This window comes from Lucilia cuprina, chromosome 6, assembly GCF_022045245.1.
Source record: "Lucilia cuprina isolate Lc7/37 chromosome 6, ASM2204524v1, whole genome shotgun sequence".
NCBI classification, from domain to species: Eukaryota; Metazoa; Arthropoda; class Insecta; order Diptera; family Calliphoridae; genus Lucilia; species Lucilia cuprina.
The window spans coordinates 34,956,976-34,981,681 of record NC_060954.1 but is presented as its reverse complement, the minus strand read 5'-3'; the positions used below and the strand labels follow the sequence as shown (position 1 = coordinate 34,981,681).

General features: G+C 29.8%; 1 protein-coding gene across 19 annotated transcripts in view; it reads left to right on the top strand.

Annotated features, from left to right (window-relative positions):
- The window catches only part of LOC111688914 (trichohyalin), a 111,606-nt gene that overhangs the window by 51,168 nt on the left and 35,732 nt on the right, over positions 1 to 24,706 (top strand). Inside the window, exon 1 of one of the 19 annotated variants that reach the window (XM_046954467.1) lies at positions 2,563 to 5,306. The exons of the other annotated variants lie outside the window; for them this stretch is intronic. The gene's annotated coding sequence lies outside the window, so the exon portion shown is untranslated. Of the gene's footprint in view, positions 1 to 2,562; positions 5,307 to 24,706 lie in introns of those variants that run through there. 19 annotated transcript variants of the gene reach the window in all.

The following is a 24,706-nucleotide window of genomic DNA, read 5'->3' as shown; positions in this document are numbered from 1 at the left end:
TTGTAATAAAATTCAAACTGACTGTTTTTTAACACATCATGGTGAAGGGTATATAAGATTCATCACAGCCGAATATAGAACTCTAACTTGTTTTTTTTTTTTTAATTTGATGTCGGGTAAACCGACATGTTTAAACAAATTAAACTCTCTTTCTCTCTATTTAATATAAATCTCATTTATTGTAGATGTAATCATTTATCTTATCGCCTCTAATGAACCACAAATATTTGCACTTCCTTCATCTTTTGTATTTTACCTTTAATGTAGATTTTAATTAACCGAAGTGTTGTTATTGCCTTTTTGTAAACTACAGAAATAAAGAAAATATGTACATAAGTACATATTTTCATAATAAGAATATGACTGAAAATAATAAGAAGAAAAATAAAAGCAGCAGCAAAAAAAATAAAATAAAATGAGATGAACATTTTATAATCCAACTTCTTGTCAATTTCGTCCAGTGATCCATAAACCTAGATAACTTTCCATTTTACTGCTCTACTATCAAATTCTCTTTAATCCTTTGAACATTAAATAAAAGTTAATCTTAAAGATTTTTTTTGTTCTTTTCGTTTTGTTGCTTTTGTTGTTTTTTTATTTTTGGCACACAAAATATACATTTATGCCAACTGCTGTTCGGTTCAGTTCTGTTTTTTTCTCTTTTCATTTTTTTTCCATTTCAATTACTTGAGTTTAATGAACAATTTCCGTAATTTCAGCTTAAATGTTTCAAATTTATTAAAAGTTTAAAAGTCACATTGTATATGAATACACATAAACGTATTACAAATAATTTCACACAGAACTTAAAAGAAACAAAATCCCTTTAAATTGGAAAATTGTTTGATGCAAGAGATCACTATTACAACATACTCACACTTGGGGATTTATTGCAATGCACATTTCGCTCATTTGTCATTAAGGGTCATCGCCTAAATAGCAACATTTAATAAGTTTAGTTTAGTTTAAAAGGGTTATATACCAAAAAGGTATACAACCACTCGGAGACCCAAAGGTCTACGGCTAAATTGCTAGTCCACTCACCAGGCAAAACCTAAAATATCGCTTATACTACACCTAGATACATCTTCTAAATCATCATAGAATGCTTTTCCTTGCCATTTCCTCCTTCAACTTTGTGCATCAGAACAGTCGCACAAAATATATCCTAGGGACAGTAGGATATATTTTGTTCTCCTTCTCGTTCTCATATAACCTACAAAACTCTTGTGTTTAGAGACCCAATTACCTAAAAGGGCTTCTATAGCATTGTGACCGGTTATCACCACTACAAATAATTAAATACTCCTTCTGTTCAACCCTTATAGTAAACTGGTTGCCTTGGCATTCAAACTCGGCCATAAGGCCTTAGATACCGTGCAATCCATTATACGTTAAAGAAGTTCCTGAGTTATCGAAAATTAAGCTATAGTAAAGGCAGATATAAGGTTTTAAGTACTAACTTTTTACTGTCAAGATCTGATCCTTATCAGGCCAGTTCGTCTACTATTTTATTACCTTGTATATACAATGCCCTAGAACCCAACACATCTACATCCCAAATAGCTCACGTACAGCATCTCTACAACTGAAATTATCTACATTTCAAGGCCTTAAGTGCTGTCTGATATTCAACATAAAATGTCACCTCCGACCCATTCTAATGTAGATCGCTAAGATCTCTGCCTGAAAGACATTACATTCATCCAAAAGTCTATATGAGACACTTATATTACAATGTACTATATAAACTCCTGCACCATTTTAAAACCATCTGTAAAGATTGCAGACCTTCAAACAAAACTTCAGATCAATTCCCATCCATGTGTCTCTACACTGAAAATAATCCATGCTCAATTTTACGAAAAAAAAATTCGTAACTTCTATTTTCGTAATATTTACAAAAATTTCGTGTATAGTACGAAATATTATTTAATAAAACCATTTTCTATTTTTACGAAAGTGCGAAAACTTTCGTAATATTTTTTTCTTAAATTTTAGCGAAATTAAACATAATGATATAAATTATATTATGATTAAATAAAACTACAACATTTTCATAAAATTTAAGAAAAAGAATAATATTATTCACGAATTATTTTTATAAAAAAATTTTAAAATTCGTGTGGAGAATAATTTTGAACTAAAATTAGAAAATTTATTTTAAAACGAACAAAAATGTTTGAAAAAATTAATATTTCGTAAATTTTACCATATTTAATCAAAATTCCCTTTTTTCAATTTATGTAAATTAATTTTTTCAAAAATATTTTGCATTATACGAAAATATTTCGTACAATTTCGTATATATTACGAAAGATTTTCGTGGTGCAAAACAACGAACGATTCGTACAATGTACGACATTTTTCGTATATATTAGGCATGGATTTTTTCAGTGTACTTAAAAAATCTCTTTGGGATATAACACTTAATTCTAGAGTAGTAACTAAATTATCAGATATATATTACGTAATCCTTTCAGAAAGATATTTAGTAGATCATCCGCAGAAGTACACCTAGACCACTATGGGGCCTGTTGTGCTCTAGTCTACAAAAAATGTTAGTCCGGACAACTTTATATGCTACTCTATAAAGGTATTATGTTCAGAAACTAGTTTTCGTTTAAGTAGTTTCTTTTTAATCAGTGTTCCGGAGGGTGATATTTGGTTTAACTTAGTGATGTCTATAATCCTGTGTTTCGACCCACAATACATGCACCATACCAACCGTGGACTTTTTTGTTGTGAGGAGGCTACTCGCTCTCTCTTCAGGGTCTCGCTTGTGTTTTTAATGCCGCCCTCATTGCGTTGAACGGCTTTGCAATCATTAAATCAAATTCCTAGAGTTTCTTCTCTTCATAAAAAATTCTTCGACTTTTATGTTGCTGATTATTTCCAAGTTATTTGGTACGCTTGACCATATTTCGTGACAATATTTTATTGCTATCAATGTCCACCTGTCTATCTGTTAAAACACGATAGAGTCCAAACGTGGCAAGAAAGAAAGCTGAAATTTTGCACAAATATTTTTAGTTGGTGTATAGGTCCACGATTTCACTTAGCCCCCATATAAGGTAGCCTTCATAAAATTACTTATTTATTTTAAAATAATGGAACCATAATTGACATATAAACTACACCTCAGAAAAATGACTATAACGCTCATACCTTGCCAGGTTTAATAGCCTATAACTGTATATAAAATTTTATAAGAATTGGACTACAGTTGATCCTATCTTCTTCAGAAAAATACTATAACGTTCATAACTTCATTCAAAATTCAAGTATAGCAACGAAATTCTATTGAAACAAGTTTTATGGGAACTGAAATCTTCCCGCTTAATTTTATAACGAAATTTTATAACGATCGGAGGACAATTGATACTACTCCATGTATGAGATCTCCTTGAAAATATTACTTAAACATTCATAAAAAGTTTTATCGGAACTAAAATATTTTTGCTCAATTTTATAAGAATCGAATACAATGCTTTAATTTCATATGGATCGTTTTATAATTGACCCTATCCGCTATATAAGGTCTTCTTCAGAAAATGACTTTAGCCCTAAAAACTGTCTTAAAATCATGGAGAGGAAAGCATTTCAATGTAACAAAATTTATTGAAACCAACATATTTGTCAAATTTAAATTAAAATCCCTATTTACAAAGATTTAACGCTAACTTCATACTTTGAATTTATATAGTGTTCACAAATGAATTTTGTGACCTCCACTGATCTCAATATAATGCCACCAATTTCCGACATGTTAAATGTCCACCTACTTTTTTGTGGAAATTTTTTTTGTTTTCGACGCGGTGACACCTGAACCTTTTACATTAATATCACATAAAAAAATATTATTTACGTTTTGTATGCATCAAAAACTATATTTTTTGTATTGTTTATTCACCTTTTTGCATATAAAAGTTTTGTAAACAATTGTTTACTACAGAAAAATGTAGGTAATATACTAAATATTTACGTGTAAAGTTAAACTTTAAATGAAACCAAATAAAAAATATGGATATCTTAAAGACAATTCTAATGTTCTAAATAAAGTTAAGAGGTGGAGTTTTATTTTTCCAAACCGGAGCCACTTGGTCTGGCATAATCTGCTGCATTGCGTAAAAATTAACAACAATACTTTTATGGAGTCTGTCTCTCTCAAGTCGCTTAAGGTTATGGTCATATAATTTAAATCGACTATAAAGATGCTAGAAAAAGCTCTAGGATAAACAATTTTAAACGATTTTTAATTTTAGAAACAATTTTGTTAATTATTTTATAAAATTCAACGCTTAACGCCTAGCGCCAACATTCTGTCTATGAAATTATAGTCCTTTGCTGTAGTATTTTCTTAAAAGCACACCAGAGGAGCTGGCGAAAAAATAACAAAAACAATATTAAATGTCGTTAAACGAGAACAAGGATATAAAGAATTAACAGAAAGAAAAACAACAACAACAAAGAGACGTTAATGTTCCGCGTAACATAATCTATTGTTGGAATGAAGCATTAAAGCACAAACACATACTCACAAAATAGATGTAGTACGTTTTAGTTTACCAAAAAAAAGAAATCAATACTTTCAACAGCTTTAATGTAAACCCTTAAAAAGCTTTCATACGCACAGAGAGGAAATAACACTACTAATGAAATCAATGTAGGGAGAGAGAGAACAAACAAAAAAGCTTGAGCTAACACTTACAAATGCAAATAGAATAAAACATTTACACAACAAAAAATAAAACATATGCACTTGGAGAGTAAAAAAATAGCTTTAGCAAAGCTTTTTCTTGCATTGGAATGCACTTTTGAAGGCCTACCGAGCATTAAAGCTACGTATGTAAGGGCAGTTGTATAAGCAACGTTTAAGGTTTTGAAACACGAAACGAAGCAACGCGCGAGAGTGTGTGTCGTTCAAATACAAATATTTCAACATAAAAAAAAGAAATAAAAAAATCATTTATACTAAAAATAGCTTTACTATTGGACACAAAATATTTAAGAAAAAATTCTAATAATTAAAATTTTGCAAAAAGAAATTCAAAGAAAATTTGTTCTTAAAAAATGTAAAAGAAGCAAAAAAAGCAAGACGGCGGCGCGTTAAATAAAGTGCTAAAAATGTGTTAAAGAAAAAAATTTCAAGTTTGTTTGAGGCAAAATAGAATCGTCAACTCAAAGCAATTGTTACAAAAAAATACATCCTTTTAAAAGGATATACACATAATTTTTGATTCCCCTGGTGCCTTTACACAACACACGAAACAAATAAAAGCAATTAAATTGAGTGGCAAACAAAAGTATTATTTTCAATTAATTATTCAAAATAATTATAGAAAAAAATTTAGAAAAAAAATATTAATAAAATTAAATAAAAAAGTTGCAAATAACAGTTTGTGTTTTATGCAAAAATAAAATAAAATCAATAATTTCAAAACAACAACAAATACAAATCAAGCAAACAACCAGCCAGCCAAAAGGCAAAGCAAAGCCAAAAGCTAAATACAACTTAAACATACACACACACAAAAATAAATACAACGAAATCGGGACAAAAGTCCATGTAAAATATACAAAAATATATTTAGAAAAAGATACAACTACAAAAACAAACAAAAAACAGCAAATACAACGAAAATTAATAATAAAATAAAAACAACAACAATAATAAGATACGAACATATATAAGATTTCTTCTTCAGCTTCTAAGACTTCGAAATAAGAAAGAAGTTCTACAGAAAACAAATTCTAAAGACAGACCTACAAACTGACAGTCAAAAGCACAGACAGACAGGCAGGCAGACAGACAGACATACATAACAATTTCTATGCCTCACTTCTAAGAGGAAGTAGAAGTAGAACGAAAAACACCAGACCAAATCAAATAACACATTATATATTTATGACCAAAAGCCATAATAAGACAACAAAACCAAACAACTAAGAGGAATAGAAAACAATAGCAATAGATAATTACCAGGAAACATCATATTAAGAAAAATACATTCACACACACACTCCGATTTCAAGCTATCGAATTACAGTCTCCAACAAGGAAAACATTAAACAACGGAATCAGAATCAAGCGACACAGCGGAAGAGGCGACAAAAAATATTGGAGCATAAATAGCAAATAAAACAAACAAACCCCTCTCCTTACATTAACAACCTAAAAACAAAGGGAGAGCATAAAAATATATTAAGAAAGTAAAGTGTAAGAGGTAGCTAAACAAGAGCAAGAGAATTTTTAGATTAATATTTAAAATAAAAATAAGAAAACTACGATAAACAAACCACAAAAAAAACAAGAAAATACTCATACGTGGGACTGGCTGGCTGACTGCCTAACCCACACACAGAGTAAACTAAACTACTCTCACTCTCTCTCTTTCGTTTTCTTGCTCTGCTACTACGAAAACATAGGCATACGACAAAAAAAGCTTAATCAGTAGTGACCTTTAAAAGTAACTAACTAGCCACTACTACAGCAATTGCAATAACAATAAAAACAAGGCAACTGCTGCAGCACCAACAAAAACGTTCAGCAGCCTTAGCAGTAGGGAACTGCAAATTATCACAAAAACCACATAAACTAAACAAATAGTTTAATTACGTTTGAAAAAGTAGCCTATACTTCAGCATAATTATCCCAGCTTAACAGGGTTTAATCGTCAAAAACAAAACAAAAGTAAACTCAAACTTATGGACAATGCCTACGTCTACTATAAGGTAGTATGCAAATACATAACAAAACAGGATTTATTTAAAGGCACTCACAAAATTTTTAATCTATCAATTCAATCCATCGTTCAATTCATCAATCAATCAAATCAATTGTCATCGTTAAGGTCATCCGTTTAAATCACAATAAATAAATACAAAAAAAAAAAAACTTCATCATCACAACGTCATTTAAATCATTCACCATTTTTAATCATCTCAATTATCATGGATTTTTAAATAGTGTCACCAACAACCAACAAATTAACAAACTATTCAATAGAGTACTTATTGATGCAGAGAAAATTAAAACTGTTCATCAATCGGACTAAACTAAGAGCTTACTTTATATGATTTTTTTTTGACAGATCCCATCAAAAAAAAAAAATTACACACAGAAAACTTAAAGCACACAAACTCACATCATTCAATTTACACATTTATTTCATAAATATTGTCTCTCTGATTTTATATTAATAAAAAAAATTTGGAAACTTATTGTTATTGTTTGGTTGTGAAACATAAATTTACGAAAGTTTGATTAGAATAAAACATATGTGAAGAATTAAATTCAATATAACTCACACCACCTGTATTCCTTAAAAACAATTTGTTTGTAATATATGTTCTACTAGTCGTATGATTAATATTTCAATCACACATTCATTATCCGCTGTGTAATAAGGAGGGGATTTTGTAAGAAAGAAAATAAATGTATAATTTCCAAACTGATGAGCTAATTTAAATAAAACTTGTACATTAAGATTAGATTTTCTAAAATCTAAAATCGAAAAATTCTATTATACAAATACTTTTAGCCTTTAATTACGCGGCAGTTCAACAAAGAGTCAATGCATCCGAAAGACAGTGTTTTCCATTTACGTCTAACCACCTGGTTGGCTCTATTTCGTCTTTTGTAAAAAATGTTCTATTTCTAAACGAGGGTAAAAACAATCGTCACTTTAGTGAAATACGAATTACCATTGCCTTAGGTTTTCTGAAAGAGATTTATTATCAATGTAACCAAAATTTCTGATCAGGTAGTATTGAAACGAGGCAGAGCGCATTGAAACACATTTCAAACTCTCTCAAAGATACCTTTCCGCACCGGTTCCTTGGTACTTCAGGTATGGATAAACTTAAAAGTGGATACGTTTTTTTAAGACCTATCCTAATCTGGACATGATAATGATAATGTGAGTAAAAATACTGATTAGAGACTGTGCTCCCCCGTCATAATACATTGGTGTTCTTTCCGCACTTTGGTTGCAACTCCAAAGGCAAAATTACGTTACCAATGCCTCAAGATTGGCAGGACTTAAAGGAGTTTTTCAAAATTCACACTCTATTTACTGGAAATCTTTTGATCGGATTTAGTTACAGAAAATATATCCACGGGGGTGGATTGCCACATTTTACTTACCACTGCCTAAGGTTTCACAGGTGACTTTATAACTCACGGCTAACCAGACTTCTTTATCTGGTACCTGGGAAAAGAAGTCTAAACTGTGATTGAAATAAATTTTGAGCTCCATCAGTGCTCTGAGTAAAGGGTTGTTACCAGTACCGCAGCTATGCCAAGACTGTTTGGCTTTATTACAATTCTGGCGTTAGAAGACGTTATGACCTTGCGATTGGCTGGTCTAAAAAGTGTAGGAGTTCTTCACTTGCGGCCAACGAGAATTCTACGATAAAACAAACATCAGTTTGACAAGACCAAAAAAATTCATTAGAAAAACCCTTTTCTAAGAAAATCTTAAAAATTTCTTCTTTTAAAAATTGGAAAAAAATATTAAAAATTTTTGGAATTTACTTCAATATGTACTCACTAAAGCATGGTGTATATTTATGATTTACATATATTATTATTCTCATTTAAGCATTTCATTTTAAACTTTTTTAATTAATTTTAAATATTATTCTTATGGCAATGCAAACAGCAACACTTTTTACATCCATATAAAATTTTAATTATAATCAAATGCAACTGCTCCTCTTACAAAAACAAAAAATGTGTCCCTACTTCTTCTTTGGCATTACATAAAAACAGCTTAAGTCATAAATTATAATAAAACATTTCAATGGCATTAGATTAAATAAAAATGAACAATTTAAAACTTGTACAAAATACATAATATGTATTTCAATTACAAAAAATTACTTAAATTTTTCTTGAGACTAATGACCAATATATATAAATACATACATGTCGACAGGTTACAGAGGCCGACAAAATTTTAATCCAGGACCAAAGTATACTTTACTAAAGGATTAAGCTACGCTGAATCCCAACATGGCCTTAAAAATTCTTTAAGGCCATGCCGGGCGATTTTTAGATGGTATAAAAGCGACAAGTTGAATGCTATATTCTTCTTTTTTTCAAATTTTGTAGACCTGTGTAATTTAATTTAAAACGACTTAATATGGTTTGCTCTATTGCAATATCTTTAAAGTGTGTCTATAATAATTACTATTTGTATCTGTAAACTTGTATGCTGGCAGAGTTGTATAATGCGTGGACAAGTGTAAAACGTTTAGATGTTCAAATTGTTCTTCTATATGTTTGCCTATAGATGTAAGCATGAATAAATGAATGAGCACGCATTGACACTTACAACCTTCAATAATGAAAAAAGAAATACCAACAACCTGCAGCAACAACGACTACACAACAATAGAGCCGCCCACACAGAATCAACATACAAACACACCTACACATAAATATAAACACACTCATCTACATACATAATGAACATCTACTCAAACAAGTTGGAGGCTCCCATAATAATCCATATATACAAAAAATAAACAACAACAAATTACTTTTATCCCTAAAAATAGACTTTGAAAATGAGAACGAAAATATATGTATGTATGAATGTGTGTGTGTATTTCATGCAACATAACAGTTCCTAACACAAAAATTTTTTGTTTTTTTTTTTTGGAATTCTTATGTACATTAGAGAGCACCACCGGCTCTCATTGACTAACTGATACCCAACAACAAATCAGCCCACTTACACACGTTCACAAAACAAAATTAAAAGATACACCAACACATACAAACATAAATAAATAAATTTATATTTAAAATAACCCAGCAGCTCAGGGGAATTAAATTTATTTCCTAAATGAATGAGTTAAAAGAAAGTTATGTTTAAACTTTAAATTGATTACTTTCTAGATTACTTAAGGACACAAAAGTGGCGATGTCATTTCTGTTTCTATTGTCAACAGATCCATACCTTGTTGATTTTTTGGATATCATGCTGCTTAAAAGAAATACATTTACTCCTTGTGATTCTGCAGGGAAAATTTTAACATTAATACACATTCTTTTATACTTGTTAATTTTGTTTGTATTTGCCTGTTTATGTATACATACTTAAGACAAAAAATTCTTCATAAAGCTTTTTATCTACATAAACTTTAAAAGAATAAAAATATGTCTTGATCCTTTTTTGTGTATATGTATATTTCGAAAAACTGTATCTAAGCTATGAAATTTTGATTTAAATTTAAGTTGGGTAGGTTAAATTAATTGGATTTACAATTTAGGAAATACTTGTACAAGCTTTATAAAACATTTAAAAGTGTCCATGGACACTGAGAAAATTTTAATACCGAAATGAATATGTTATTATAAGTTCATAATGTTGTACTATTTGCATTCTGAATTCTAAAATTAAGTACGAATCAAGCTCAAATCAAGATCACTTTGGAATTAATTAAATCTTCTCAAATCAATCTTATTTTTATTTCAATCAAATCGAAAGTTCTCAAAATAAATACATTTAGACCAAAAAAGGTTAAATTAGTTTTTTTCGTACTTAACTAGTCCCTACTTGAATGAAGTATTTTGTACTTGTTTTTATGAAACTCATACCTTTATATCGGTCCGGATTGACTTGAGTACTGATTACTTAATTTTTTTTTCTTCCTAAAAGTCGACAATATTTACATTCCGACAAGTTTTAGTAAAAGGTCTTATGGAATCTATAATGTGCGCGGAAAATGTTTGTTGGTAACAACAAAACACTTATTTACTGACCCTTCAAAAAATGCGACAGCTTCACGCTCGCCTCAAAGGACTAGCCCAAAGCTAATCTTAATATACTGAAAGCATTCCACCTATATATTACATTGGACTAATCTCAAAACTACTTCCTGCTAAAATTAAGGGAATAGGAGACGCACAACATTATATCAACTTGTTTTTTAAAAAATAAACAAGATCCATGACTGCATTACATAGGAATACTAAACAGATCATGTACACTAATAATACTACAGGGGAATAGTATTAGGATTACCTAAATGGATAATGTACTCTAATAATGTTTACCGGGGAATGTATTATCTGATGATGTTCAGAAACTCTGTATTCTGGACCTTATTCCTAAGAATTTTTCAATCAATGTTCGTGATTTTTTATACAATTTCGGCGAAAGCCTGACAATGACAAAGAAAGTGTTTCAGAGTATCACTGTTCTCTCTATATGCTCTACATTCATCCGAATCCGCAATTTTATAAATAATACAAGTAAAATGTTGGTTTCTTTGAAATTTTCATTTTCCTTGAAGAAAAAATTGTTATTGGGAACTTGCTGTAAACAATTCATTCACAATAGTTGACATTGTATACAACAATTGTTTACAAAATTCCATAAGAAGGAAGGAAACATATTTCACGGGAAATTTTCATTAAAAATTGATTGTCAATGTTTTGAGTTTTAATTCTTGAATATAACTAGCGGCCTCGCCGTGAAGGTTTTAATGTCCTTCTAGAGAATTCTGCTAGTATTGGGATCTGAGAGACTAAATTTTGAAACGTCTAACAAAGATCACTACATGTTTTTGTGGTGTTCTGATCCGTAAATGGAACGGCTACACCATAAATCTTGTAAAAATTATTATGGTTTTATATCTGAATTTAATACAAAGAACAAAATACACAAGATTTGTTTGTCTAACTAATCTGTTACATCTGTTTCCATATATTCTATAAGTTATTATATAAGGAGTTTAGTCTTTTGTTTAAAATTGTATATTGATTATCATAATGATAAGCTTTTTTTCTATTTTCGCTTATAAATCATATTTAATATTTCTTTGTAAAAAATAAACTTTAAATATTGTTGCTGCTCTTTTGGGAATATGTACAATGTATAAACAAATTTTTCTTTAAATTTTCTATAATAAACATAGTATATCCATTGTTTCTAAAAAAATGAGTGAAATATAATTAAATAATTACTCTAAGCAACAAATTAAAAATTACTATCAAAAAGTTTGCCATGGAAATGCCATATAGAGTATTTGATTAAGATAATAGTAAAACCATAGAGTAAACGAAATGTTAGCGAAGATACTGAAAGACTGTTCCCTTATAAGACAAATATATTACGAGGTTAGATATTTACTATATCTTTTCTAATTTTAAATATCTAATTAAGTTATTTTTTCGTTTGCAGATATATACATATATATCTAATATTTAGGTTATACAAGGTTGATAGGAGGATGTATACTACATCAAATCCGAAAAAAATTATCAGGCCTATTGTGCCCTTTTTTATGGATAAAAAATATAAGAAATGGTTAAAAACGTTATTCCAAAGAATTTTTCTATCTTTGTTCGTGAGGAAGATTTAACTTCGACAAACACCTGTCAGCCGCAAATAAAGTGCTACAGCGTTTTACTGCCCTCTCCACATACGCAATATTCATCTGAATCCGCACTTTTAATTTTGTATAGCAGTACCTTTGTGCTCACTAAAAGTACGTACCATCATACTAACCTCAACTCATTTTGAGAAGGTTTTTTAGTTTTGCTCTCATCAGGGTCACGATATTGGATTCTCTTATCCATATTTTAAAATCAGTTTTCGTTGCGTCAAATGTTTTTGCGTTCGTCAATCTTTAGCTTTCTTACAATCCAATTCGGTTTAATATTTCATTTTATCACTTGATATCGCCCTAATTGCCTTCTGGATGTTGATAAATATGTTAAGCCCTTGGAACACCATATCCTTTCTAATCCAATTTACACATTCTGCTATTGCTAGTACTTATACCTGTAGGCTTATGTTATGAGTAAGTAAACGTTTTGTATATTTCCATTTCTTGGTCTTTAATATAGAACTCTAGGCCCACTTTGAGCCCCAATTTAGAGCCGTCCATGCTGCAACGGATTTCAAAGGATAATTGCTCTAATGTTTCGCTTGACCAAGGCATTCTATCTGGATCAATGTTTCAAAGTTTCCAACATATTCTGTGTCTGGTATGCGATCAGGCATGTCTGATAGTCATGAGCAGAACAATTGCCCGCAACTTTTGTACTTCGAGTTTACACGTTTAAGACTGTCTGTATAGACTAAGATGCCTAACATTTCAAAACGTTTTACTGGTCATAGCTCGAGTATGGTACATTGGTAAACCGCCTTTACCTTAGCGTTATCATTGATATGTTCTAATTTTTATCTGGTTATACAAAGTCTCGGCATATTGTTGAAGATTGTACTTTGATCCATCAAATACATCTGTAGGTACTGTTGCCAAATCGGTAGAAGTCATACTATCAATGTTTTAGTGGATTCTTGTCGCAAAACACTTTATATATTATACAAATATTATTGAAAAAGAAGTAGGTAACGGAAGTGTAATGATCCAAAATGTGGTTATACTTGATGATAATACATCTTTAGCACAGTATGTAGTAGAAAAGTACCACAATGGAATAGTGCTACTTGCCAGGTATTACGAACATTACTCAGACATCTGGCTCGGGAATTCTCTCCTTCGAACTTAGAATTCTGTAAACCCCCGTTATTTCAGTCCCACGATATTTTACTTAATATGTATTTGAAACTCAATTGTTAAGTTATAAAAAACATATCCTTGCTAACTTTCGAGTGAAACTTACTAAATTTACTAGAATTTGTAAAAATAAAAATGGGGGGTGGGGGTAGGAAGTCTATGTAATAAAAGTCGATTTTTGTTTGTACATATATGTAAGTATATTTTGTAAGGTTAAACGTCATACTAATTACACAAAGATATACACACATTTACACTGCTAAATGTAAACACAAATATAACGTAAACGTAAATTATGCTTAATCTTCATAGAATTCTATAAGATTTGCTTAGTTTTTCTTCTTATTCTACTTTACCAAAACATTTTCACAAAATTAAACTTTGTGTGTATGTGTTTTTGTATGCCTTAGATTGTGTATATTTATAACCTTAGATAATATATTTACACTGACACATGTCATAAAAATTCCCATAAACATACACACACATAATCACACTCATACGCATTTGCAAAAAAATTTTGCTTCAATGTCATGTTGTACAAGTATTATCGTCTTAAAGTTAAATTTTCGATTCTTATTTAGACTTTGGGGGGTTAGTCTTTGACTACACATTTTGCCTCTGTAGATCATACCCTTGTTGTTGCTGTCCTGAATGTTACTCTGTGTTAATTGTTTAAATTCTTGTGTAACCTTGTACTTTTATTCTTGTATTTATGTTTTTTTTCTTAATTTTAATTTATTTTCTCGACAGTTTAAATCTGGTAGTTTTCATAAGGATTTTGTTTTTATTTTATAAATGCATATATATAAGCTTACATACAAGAATCGTACCCCTAAAGTTCGGGGTCGCTATCTCGAACTGGTGACTAACATTTTTATTCGGTTACAAATAGATATTTGAACCTTCAATAGACACATTTTATTAGTATTTTATTTATAATAATGAAGTTACCAGAAAAGGGCTGATAGTGTAATGTAGCCTCATTATACTCTGGATTACTAAGGGCTTCTGAAGTGTTGTCTCATTTTCAAAATTGGCTGGTGACAATTAAGATCCAACTAAAAGGGTACAACTTTTGGGAAATACTGCCTAAACGGTTCACAATATTTAAATCTGCTGGGAAATATAGTATATGTGTGTATTTGTGAATATGTGTTTATGTATGTATGTGTGCTAAACTAACAGAAAAAGATGGCGTTAATGTATTTGTTATACTACTATCATTATTTTCATATTTAATCATAATAATGATTGATGCTGTTACGAAATAAATATTCTATATTATTTTTTTAACTTTTTAATTGTAGTTTAAAAAACTTGCACAATCGCACATCCGTTTTTTTCTATTTTAATTTATTATCGTTTTTTCTATTTATTTATTTTTCTTTTTTTTCTCAATTCCATTGTGAAAATGTCAATTATAATTTAGAAATAAATCTTTCACAAACTGAATAGAAATTAAAAACACTCACACAGACACAAATACACATACAATTATTTCAACAAATAATCACTCACATTCACACACAGAACCGAGCAATTTTAGATGTCACACAAAAAAAAAGTTCTCTCTTTCTCTGATCACTTGCAGTCCATGATTTCTTTCTATGGGGAAAGTGTCATTGAACAAATCGAAAAAAAATAAATAAAGTAAAAATAATGTCTTCAACTTGATAAACTATTGATGCGAATGTGGAGAAGAAACTTTACTTTAGACTTGAACAAATATTGATGGATTTTCAAAAACAGATTGCATTACATTAGATGGATATACATACATTTATATCTTTTTTTTTAACTCTAAATGCATAAATTTATGTGAGAGAATATGCAAATGTTTAAATCAAATATTGAATTTAGCAATTGAATCCATTTGCATTGATATTTACTACGACATTGTAGTGTATGTCCTGAGGAATGTTTGTTATTTTTGTTGGTCTACTGTAGGAACGCATTTCGAAGGATGTACTACATTGGGGTTGAACATTGTATATGTTAAGTCATATTTTAATAAAATTAACTAAAACTACTACCATGTTAAGTAGTTTAATGTAGTAGCAGACATAGACTATGTTTATATTATTTTTTTTACAGCATGACCTGTTACATGGACAATCACGGACTCCTATGGTTTTAGCAAGAGATTAGCTTAGGGATATATAGATTAAATGGTCCCCACGTAGGACATCACTATGATAAATGGAGTATGTTATTATATATTTGGATTAGTTTTGGATCAGTCCTAGTCTTTTAGGGAGAAGTCTTTACACGACTAAGGGGAGTAGTCTAAATTTTTGCATTGCTGTTATTGATTAGCATTTGATATTGAGGTTGAAACCAGCCTCGAAAATAGGGCATTGTGAAAACTTTACAATGTCTTAAATTGTTTTTTGCTAATAGCAAAATCAAATCTTTTATCATATGTATTTTCTTTCCAAAAAAAAAAAATTCAGGCTTTAAAAATGTTCTATTGACCCTTCGAAATGTTCTTTGAATTTCGCCATCCAAGAATTTTAAAGCGAGGATCTGCTATTGAAGATGTCCTACGGATTCTTCCTCTTTCTTATCATGACAGCTTCTGCAGAAGCCATTGTAGGGTATACACATTTTTTGCATGGTTTCCAAATAAACAGTATCCCGTGACGACAGTAACTAGATTGCTGATATTTGGACATCATAACTTAAGGACGCCATATATCCCTGATAATATCGCAAGATGGATCGTTCTGTTATCTTGCCTAGGAAAGAATATAGAATATTTTATCAAGTTGTTGTTTGCGTACTTGTAGCAGAATGCCGCAAAAATGTTTGTGTCCCAATCGGACATTGAGAAGCCTTTTTTCGCTAATTCTTCAGCTATACAGATGTAATCAGTTCTGTTCCAAATGTCCGGAACTATTAAGTGTTTTATTGTACTAGCGTGTAACTGATGTCAATAAAAATAAAATCGAACTTTACCTTATGCTATATAAGGTAATAGTAGTTTAAAGAGATCCCTCGAAGGTTATTTAGCTCATTTTGATATCCGTAAAGTCTGATCCTATAAATCCATTGAAAACCAGCTGTATTTCTTTTGACGTTGGGATATCATATATCTGCTACCTCAAAATTTGCATGTTTAGTTTTTCACCTAGCCCCCATACAACTGAACACCCAAATAGGGTTTTAAACTTTGTAATCAAACTACAGGTCGCAATTTTGAAGATAATTCAATGAAATTTCGCACATGATCTTTTTTACTATAGTAGACGAAGCCTGTTGCAAATGGTCAACATCGGTCCATTATTTCACCTAACCCTCATAAACTGAATTACGGCAAATAAATCAGATTTTGTAAAAGGTGTAGGGTATTATATGGTCGGCCTTGCCCGACTACAATTTCATAGTTCTTATAGCTTAAAATCAGAAAATTTTTAATGCATTTAGGAAAATTCACCTAGTTTTCTATCAAGTCATAAAAATTTGATGAACATTAATGCTCCCTTTTTTCGCAAGCTATGAACATAAACATGTAGTTAGTTATAGTAGTCCTTCCTTTTAAAACAATCACTATCTAAATATTAAAATCTTTTTGTATTTTATTCTTTACATGGTTATTGTTTTTGATTAATTTGTTTGATAACAAAACAAAAAAAAAAAAACAAATATTCACATGTTAAAATCACATGAATGGACAGCAATGAACTGCACTTTTCATCTGTTAAAGATAGAAAAAATAATAATAGTATAGCACAGATAAACATACATACTCACATACATTTATAGAAAAACCAAAAACAAAATAACATTAAAAACTACTAACTATTGAAGATAAAATTTGACCTTCTTTTTTTTGTAAATTCTCCTTTTGATGTTATTTCAAATGACAGGATAATAGTTGCAAAATTACACACGCAGTGTCTTTGAATGACACAAAGGCGTATAGAAAAAAAGCAAAAAAAAATTGTTACAGAAATAAAAAGTATAATTTAACAAATAGCAAAAATATGTAATAAAAAAGAACCTACAAATCCTAAAGCATAATATTTGGTTTTGTACACTTATATAACTAGATACATTTACACAAATATATCAAATGTATAAAGTACTTGCTTACACAATTTAATATTCAATTTAGCTAACTACATACCAGGCAGTTCGGGATGGAAGAAGCATCACACAATTACCTCTGAAATGGATTACTACTATAGACTAGACTATATTCTAGACTATTCCCTAGACTACAGACTAGACTATATTCTAGACTTTTCCCTAGACTACAGACTAGACTATAGACTAGACTATATTCTAGACTATTCCCTGGACTACAGACTAGACTATAGACTAGACTATATACTAGACTATAGACTAGACTATAGACTAGACTATAGACTAGACTATAGACTAGACTATAGACTAGACTATAGACTAGACTATAGACTAGACTATAGACTTGACTATAGGCTAGACTATAGACTAGACTATAGACTAGACTATAGACTAGACTATAGACTAGATTATAGACTAGACTATAGACTAGACTATAGACTAGACTATAGATTAGACTATAGACTAGACAATAGACTAGACTATAGACTAGAATAGAGTATAGACTACAATATAGACTAGACAATAAACTAGACTATAGATTAGACTATAGACTAGACTATAGACTGGATTATAGACTAGACTATAGTCTACACTATAGACTAGAATATAGACTAGACTATAGGCTAGACTATAGACTAGACTATAGACTAGACTATAGACAAGACTATATACTAGACTATATACTAGACTATAGACTAGACAAAAAAACTATAGACTAGACTATAGACTAAACTATATAATAACCTATAGAATAGACTAGAGCAAAGACTAGACTTATTTGAGTCAAGACATTGAGTCAAGCCATTAAGTCAAGGACATTTGCGAAAAATTCCTTGCAAACTGCTGGTTCACACACACACACACACATAAAAATTCATTCATAATAATGTTCATTTTTGGCTTCTCTCATCCTAATGTCTAAAAATTGTTTATGTACGAATAATATTTTGTTTGGAGACATCAAGTCTGCCATATTTATTGAAATTTGTATTTCAGTTTTTTTTTGGCGTCATATGACCTCAATTTTATTAAAAAACAAATAAAAAAATACTTAGAAACTTTTATTTATAACTGCGTGTTGCTACTTTCAGACACATACATAAATTTATATGTATGTATGTACTTACAAGATCCATACATATTTAAGTTTATGGATTTCAACACTTAACGTAAACACGCACACACACTCACTTTTCACACCCATAGATTTTGCATTATCATATAAAATGTATTACAATATCCTTAATATGCATATTTTTCCGTATTACTTACTTATAACGTTTTCTTTTTTTTATTTTCTCATTGGTATAATTCTCAAGTTGTTTATGCTTAATTGTGCATATAAATTTATATGCCACGCACCACAAAATTTATTTGAATTAAAAAGAGAATTAGAAAGATACCAAGACAACAAATTGCTATTTAATAGCTGTGTGAATATTATTCTGCTAATTAGAACACTTTTTTATATGAATAAATTATTCTCGGGATAAATTTCAAAAGTTCTTATTTAGTTTAAGATATTTTCCTTTAGTTTTGATAGTGAAAATGTAACGCAAGGAATTAATGGCAAATACATTTACCGTTTTTTAACGTTTAATTAGATAAACATGAGATCTATTTTTCGTACATAAACGAACATTACAGCTTTTGGGTGTTGGTGCTTTGAGTTCAAAAAGATAGCGTTTTTCCATTTTTAAACTATGTGCTTTAAAGGGTTAATTTTGCTTTTCACATTTTAAACATCGGTCTTCATAAGAATAATTTTATAATATATAGGCGACAAATAAATAATAACATGATATGGTACACTGATAGTTCCTAAATCGAATGGTTTAATATTCATAAAATTTTCAGCAATATCATTTATTGATCCTAAAAAATTTTCACTCAAAAAAGTTATTTCCGAAATAATATCACTCCCAAGATATTTGGATCTATTTACGACGTGACTTTCTCGGAGCTAACTTTGAAAGTGTTCGACTTTCAAAATGCTCTACATTCATTTTGTATAGCTGTGCCGTAAACACGTTTGTCCATTCAATGTGTACCGTCATACTAACCTCAGACTTGCACATTTTGAGGATGTTTCTCGTCTTGCTCTTATCAGGGTTACCCCATAGAATCTTCGTGGTTCTACCCATTCCGTTTCAATATTCCAGCTTTCGTTGCGTCAATTAGTTTTGCGTTCATTAGGTTACCTTCCATGGATTCCTATGGATATTTACTCTAATGTTTCGTTTGACCAAAACTTTCCTTCTTTCCTAACAAAGTTTCTGACATATTCTGGTATGCGATCAGACACTTAAGATGATTGTGTATATTGTGTGTTTACTATACATTGAAGACGTCTCCTATAACTAATTTTGCTCAGTTAATTCGTCTGTAAATACCGCCTAATATCTTAAATATATTTCAGATCCTTGGTTGCCATATTATTCATGGCAACATTTATACCAAAGCAACAAGTGCGCTCTTTTGTAAAGCCAATGTGTCGTAGTTGAACTAAGACCTCATTTCATGATTTTTCTTGTTGGTCCTATTCTCTTTATGATATTTCAATTTAAATTTCCGGTCAGTAAATAACTTACACCTAAGTAAATAACTCTGTCTGTCGGCGGCATATTCTTGCCGTGGAAACAGGGTTCAGTATATTTACACATTTTCGCGTTTCTTTAGGTTGGGTTAGGTTGATAGGAGGTTGTATACTACTTCGAATCCAAAGAGATACGACTAGCCTTATTGTGAGCTCCTAATAGTGAAAAAAACAATAATTTCACTGAATGAATAATTCTTCAGTGTTCAAAAACTTAGTTTTCTGAACGTAATGTGCTTCTTAGGAAAAGGGATTTCCGTCTTCTCCGGGTAAACATTGAGGCCTCTTGGTTGAACCCAGCTTTTGGCAGAATTCAGAGCCTCCTCAGCTATTCTTCACAAGTAATTTGGATCTTTTCTCCATAGAGGTATTACGACATCGTCGACATAGCAGACAGTTCTATGTTCTTTTTATTAATCAAAATTGAATTAAAAAATTATAAATAAGGCGTATTTCCAACATAGGCGTATTTCCAACATTGTGAGACATAGTTATCCTCAGATAGCAACATACACACTAACACTTACTCTCACACATACATAGTGATTATTATAAAAAATATATACATTAAAACATCCATGTTATTCTCTTAATTTGTACGTTAAGAAAAGATTAAATAACTGAGTCCATGTTTGATTATTTTTTTATTATATGAATATTTAGTTAATTTAAGTGCAAAAAGAATAATATTGTTTCATCTGCTTTTCATTTACGCTTTATTGTATGTGTGTGTATTCATTGTATTGATCTTATGTATGTGTATTATTTTATTTCATTTTTCTCTTTTTTCTTTCAACAAAACACTCTATTTTTGATTTTAAACTTTAAAGATTTTTTTTGGTACTTCTTTTGGTGAAAGCTTTATTTTACCACCACCCCCTTCAGTTATTATTGTTGTTTGTATTGTTGTAAATATATTTTTTTGTGTCTTCTTTTTTTGTATTACCAAAAAAAAGAAAGAATTGAAAATGAAGAAGAAGAAAAAAAACTAACTCAACTATAGCTGCCTTTTATTTAAATTTGCAAACAAACAAAATATAAACGAGAGAATAAAACTAAAATCAGCAAAAAAAAAAACGAAAAGAAAAGAAATAGAAAACTATAATCAAAAAGTAATATTGTGCTACATTCTTGTTTTTATACAAAATACTTAAACAGAAAACATTTTTATTTTAGTTTTTGTTGTATTTTTTTTTATTAGTTGTTTTTTTTCGTATTCAAACTACTTACCACAACTACTACCAATAATTACCATCAATTCAGACTACAGTATTGTGATACAGAAAAAGAAGATATGAACTTTTTTTAAGAAAAAAAAAACTAAAAAATTATATAAAAAAGTCACTTTGTCTCCTAATGAACATCATCGATACATTCAAAAAATGTTGAAAGCTCACTAGTATAATAAAATTTTATTAAGCGTAAATATTGGCTTTAGGAATTAATGTAATAAATGTTGTTAAAATCAAAATGTTTATAAATAGATAAGTTATTGTTAAGAATTGATAGGGTATTATGTTTAGGAGGGACATTAACTTAAAATATTTGTATATAAATATTTGGGAGCCTTTGAAAAGAAATCGTTTGCCAACAAACTATGCTAAAGATTTCAGTGAAAATTTTACTCTAAACTATAGTACCTATAGTAAATATTAACATTAAATTGTTTTCTATATTTACTTAAATCACAACAATAAAGATCGGTTCCCAATATGTTGGCCAAATTATTCTAATAACATACAATAATTGTATGTACATAATACATGCAGTTCAAAAATTCTACAGAAAAATTCCAATCAAGAATCTATTACATCAAAATAATCCTAGATCCAGTATTAAGAAAAAGATGGTTAGCACTTGATAACGACTTCGGGAACTTTATATTTTAGTGCAGCGAAAAGCATTGAGCACCCATCTGAGCTCTCTTATATTCTTTTTTGACGTGTTGGTATGCTCACCTTATAGTCTATTTGCCTTGGTATTGGTAAACTAATTTTTTTACTGGTTTACACCGACACAAAGACGGACTTAGTTTAATCGAATCATAAAGTTAACCGACATATATACATAAGAACAGATATTTTTGATGTTACAAACATCAACACATTGGATCAACAAATTAGACGTAGTTAATAGATAAAAGGCTCTTAATCAGAAGGAGTATAGTTAATAAGGGCAAAAATTGGGCCGATATGTTTAAAGTGTATCGGTGTACCTGGTAGGTTAGTGGTTAGTATTCAAGTCTAGTCGACCGGAGGTGGTGGGTTCGATTTCCACCTGAGACTCTGGTTGAGGAGCGCACAATAGGTCCTACAGAGGCCTAGGTGTATTTCTTCGGATTTGATGTATATATGTATGTACATCGTACTTTCGAACTAACTACTAACTATCGATCGGGATTTAAGTCACTTTTACCGAATTTCATCTTGATACTAGTGTCTATTTGTGAAAGTTAGCCATTCAAGTTATTTTATAAATGGGACTTTGTATGAGGAATCATCAGCACTGGTCGAGGGTACGGTTGTATGGGGCTTGGTGAAATAATTGACCAATTCAAACCAGCTTATTTGACTCAGGAAGTGATTCTGAGCCGATTGGTATACTTTAAGGTGTAGGATCAATATTTTTTTTTTTTTTGGTGTTACAAACATCAGCACTAACGCATAATACCTTACTCAATAATAGTGGTGTTATTTCTCTGCTACTAAATTGAGTAGATAACGATTTTCAAACGATGGGACCGACTTGAGGGGTACCGATGTTTTACAACACACCATTTATATGCATTTTATATATTTTACTTATAATTTATTTTACAATATACTAGTCTATGTTTCAGTTTGTAGACTAATCAATATAATAGTATATGAACGATTCAAAGGACTAGGTAAACAAAAATTTTAAAATTAGTCCTTTTAGCCGAATGCAATTACACGTTTGTAAAGAGTAGTAAAAATACTTCTTCACAGAAATGAATTAGCTAATAGAGTTGTAAATAGATAAGTTTAAAACTAGTTAATGTATAGACTACACGATTAACTAGATTGTAGACTAATAAACTAACTAGTCCTTGGATTAGTCAATAAACTAAATAAAAGTAACTAAAAAAAATCTCGTACTTTGAGCCGTTTAAAAAATTAGTACTGTTTTGAAACTAAAATATTTTATGACTAGGCTATATTAGGAATATGATATCTGATAGGATTCTGATTTGTCAAAATGATTACTAAAAATATGAACCTCTTGTGTTGAATGGGCGAGGGATGACTGCAAGAGAGAGAGCCCTTAGTCGACATAGATATGTATTAAAGTTAAAAGCTTTTTGAGATAATTATTATCAATTAAATTAAAAGTTTTTCTTAAGGTACGTTCACATCTATCAAATATTTGACAATACCTTTAGCAATAGGAGAAAGTAGTAAGTAGGTATAATTTACTAACATAATGAACATTGTAATATGCTGTAGTTAAATAGTCATATTATTTAAAGATTGATTAATTACAAAAAGGGAATTCAAATTGAATTAGTTACTACTTATGTAATAGACAAATTTGTATAAAAATTATACGAATATTTAGCAATTATATTTAATTATTTATTTGTAAAAACATTTGTATTAAAATAACAATTTGTCGACATTATCTACAAAAGCTCAAAAGTACATTCAATAGAAAGTTTTAATTTATTACAAAGCTAATATAGATATTTATGTATGTATAGGTGGCCCACATTATGAGTTCTAAAAGTGCAGTAAATAAACGTAAATTATCCATTTAATTCATCAAGGACATATACTGAAATGAAAATCATAAAAATTACCTTTATATTTATCCTAAAGCCAATTTTATAACAAAAAAAAACTAAACAATAATAAATAACTAAAACAACAATAGCAACAATTTAACTAATTCCACTACTCACTCGATGTTGTTCATTAAGGAGCTGAATTGTAAATGCACACAAATTAATCAAAGTACATTTTGAAAACAATTTATTTTAACAATTATTTATTAAACAATTTCAATTTTATGTTTTTATATTATTGTCGTTGTTGTTAAAACATGATAAACAATTGTTTTGTCAAGTTGATTGCCAAACAATTTAGATTTTTCACGAAACTTATTGATCATAATGGCTCCAAATAATTGGCATAATTGTGATTTGTTTTTTTTTTTTTTTGTATTCATTATTTAACTCGAATTGAATTATAATTTTGTTGTTGTTCTTATGAAAAAATAAATGGAAAAACTATAATAAAAAAAAAACAAAACAAAATCAATCTATTGTAAACAGTCAACCACAAAATAGAAAAGAAAAAAATTATAAATTTTAAAACATATAATCAAAGAAAATTCTATTTAATTGAAAGCTTAGAGACACTAAAATTAAACTAAATACTCTCTGCCTTGGAGTTAAAAACTGTTTTGAAAAGATTTTGAAACAATTTTTCTTAAATAAAATTAACATTTTCT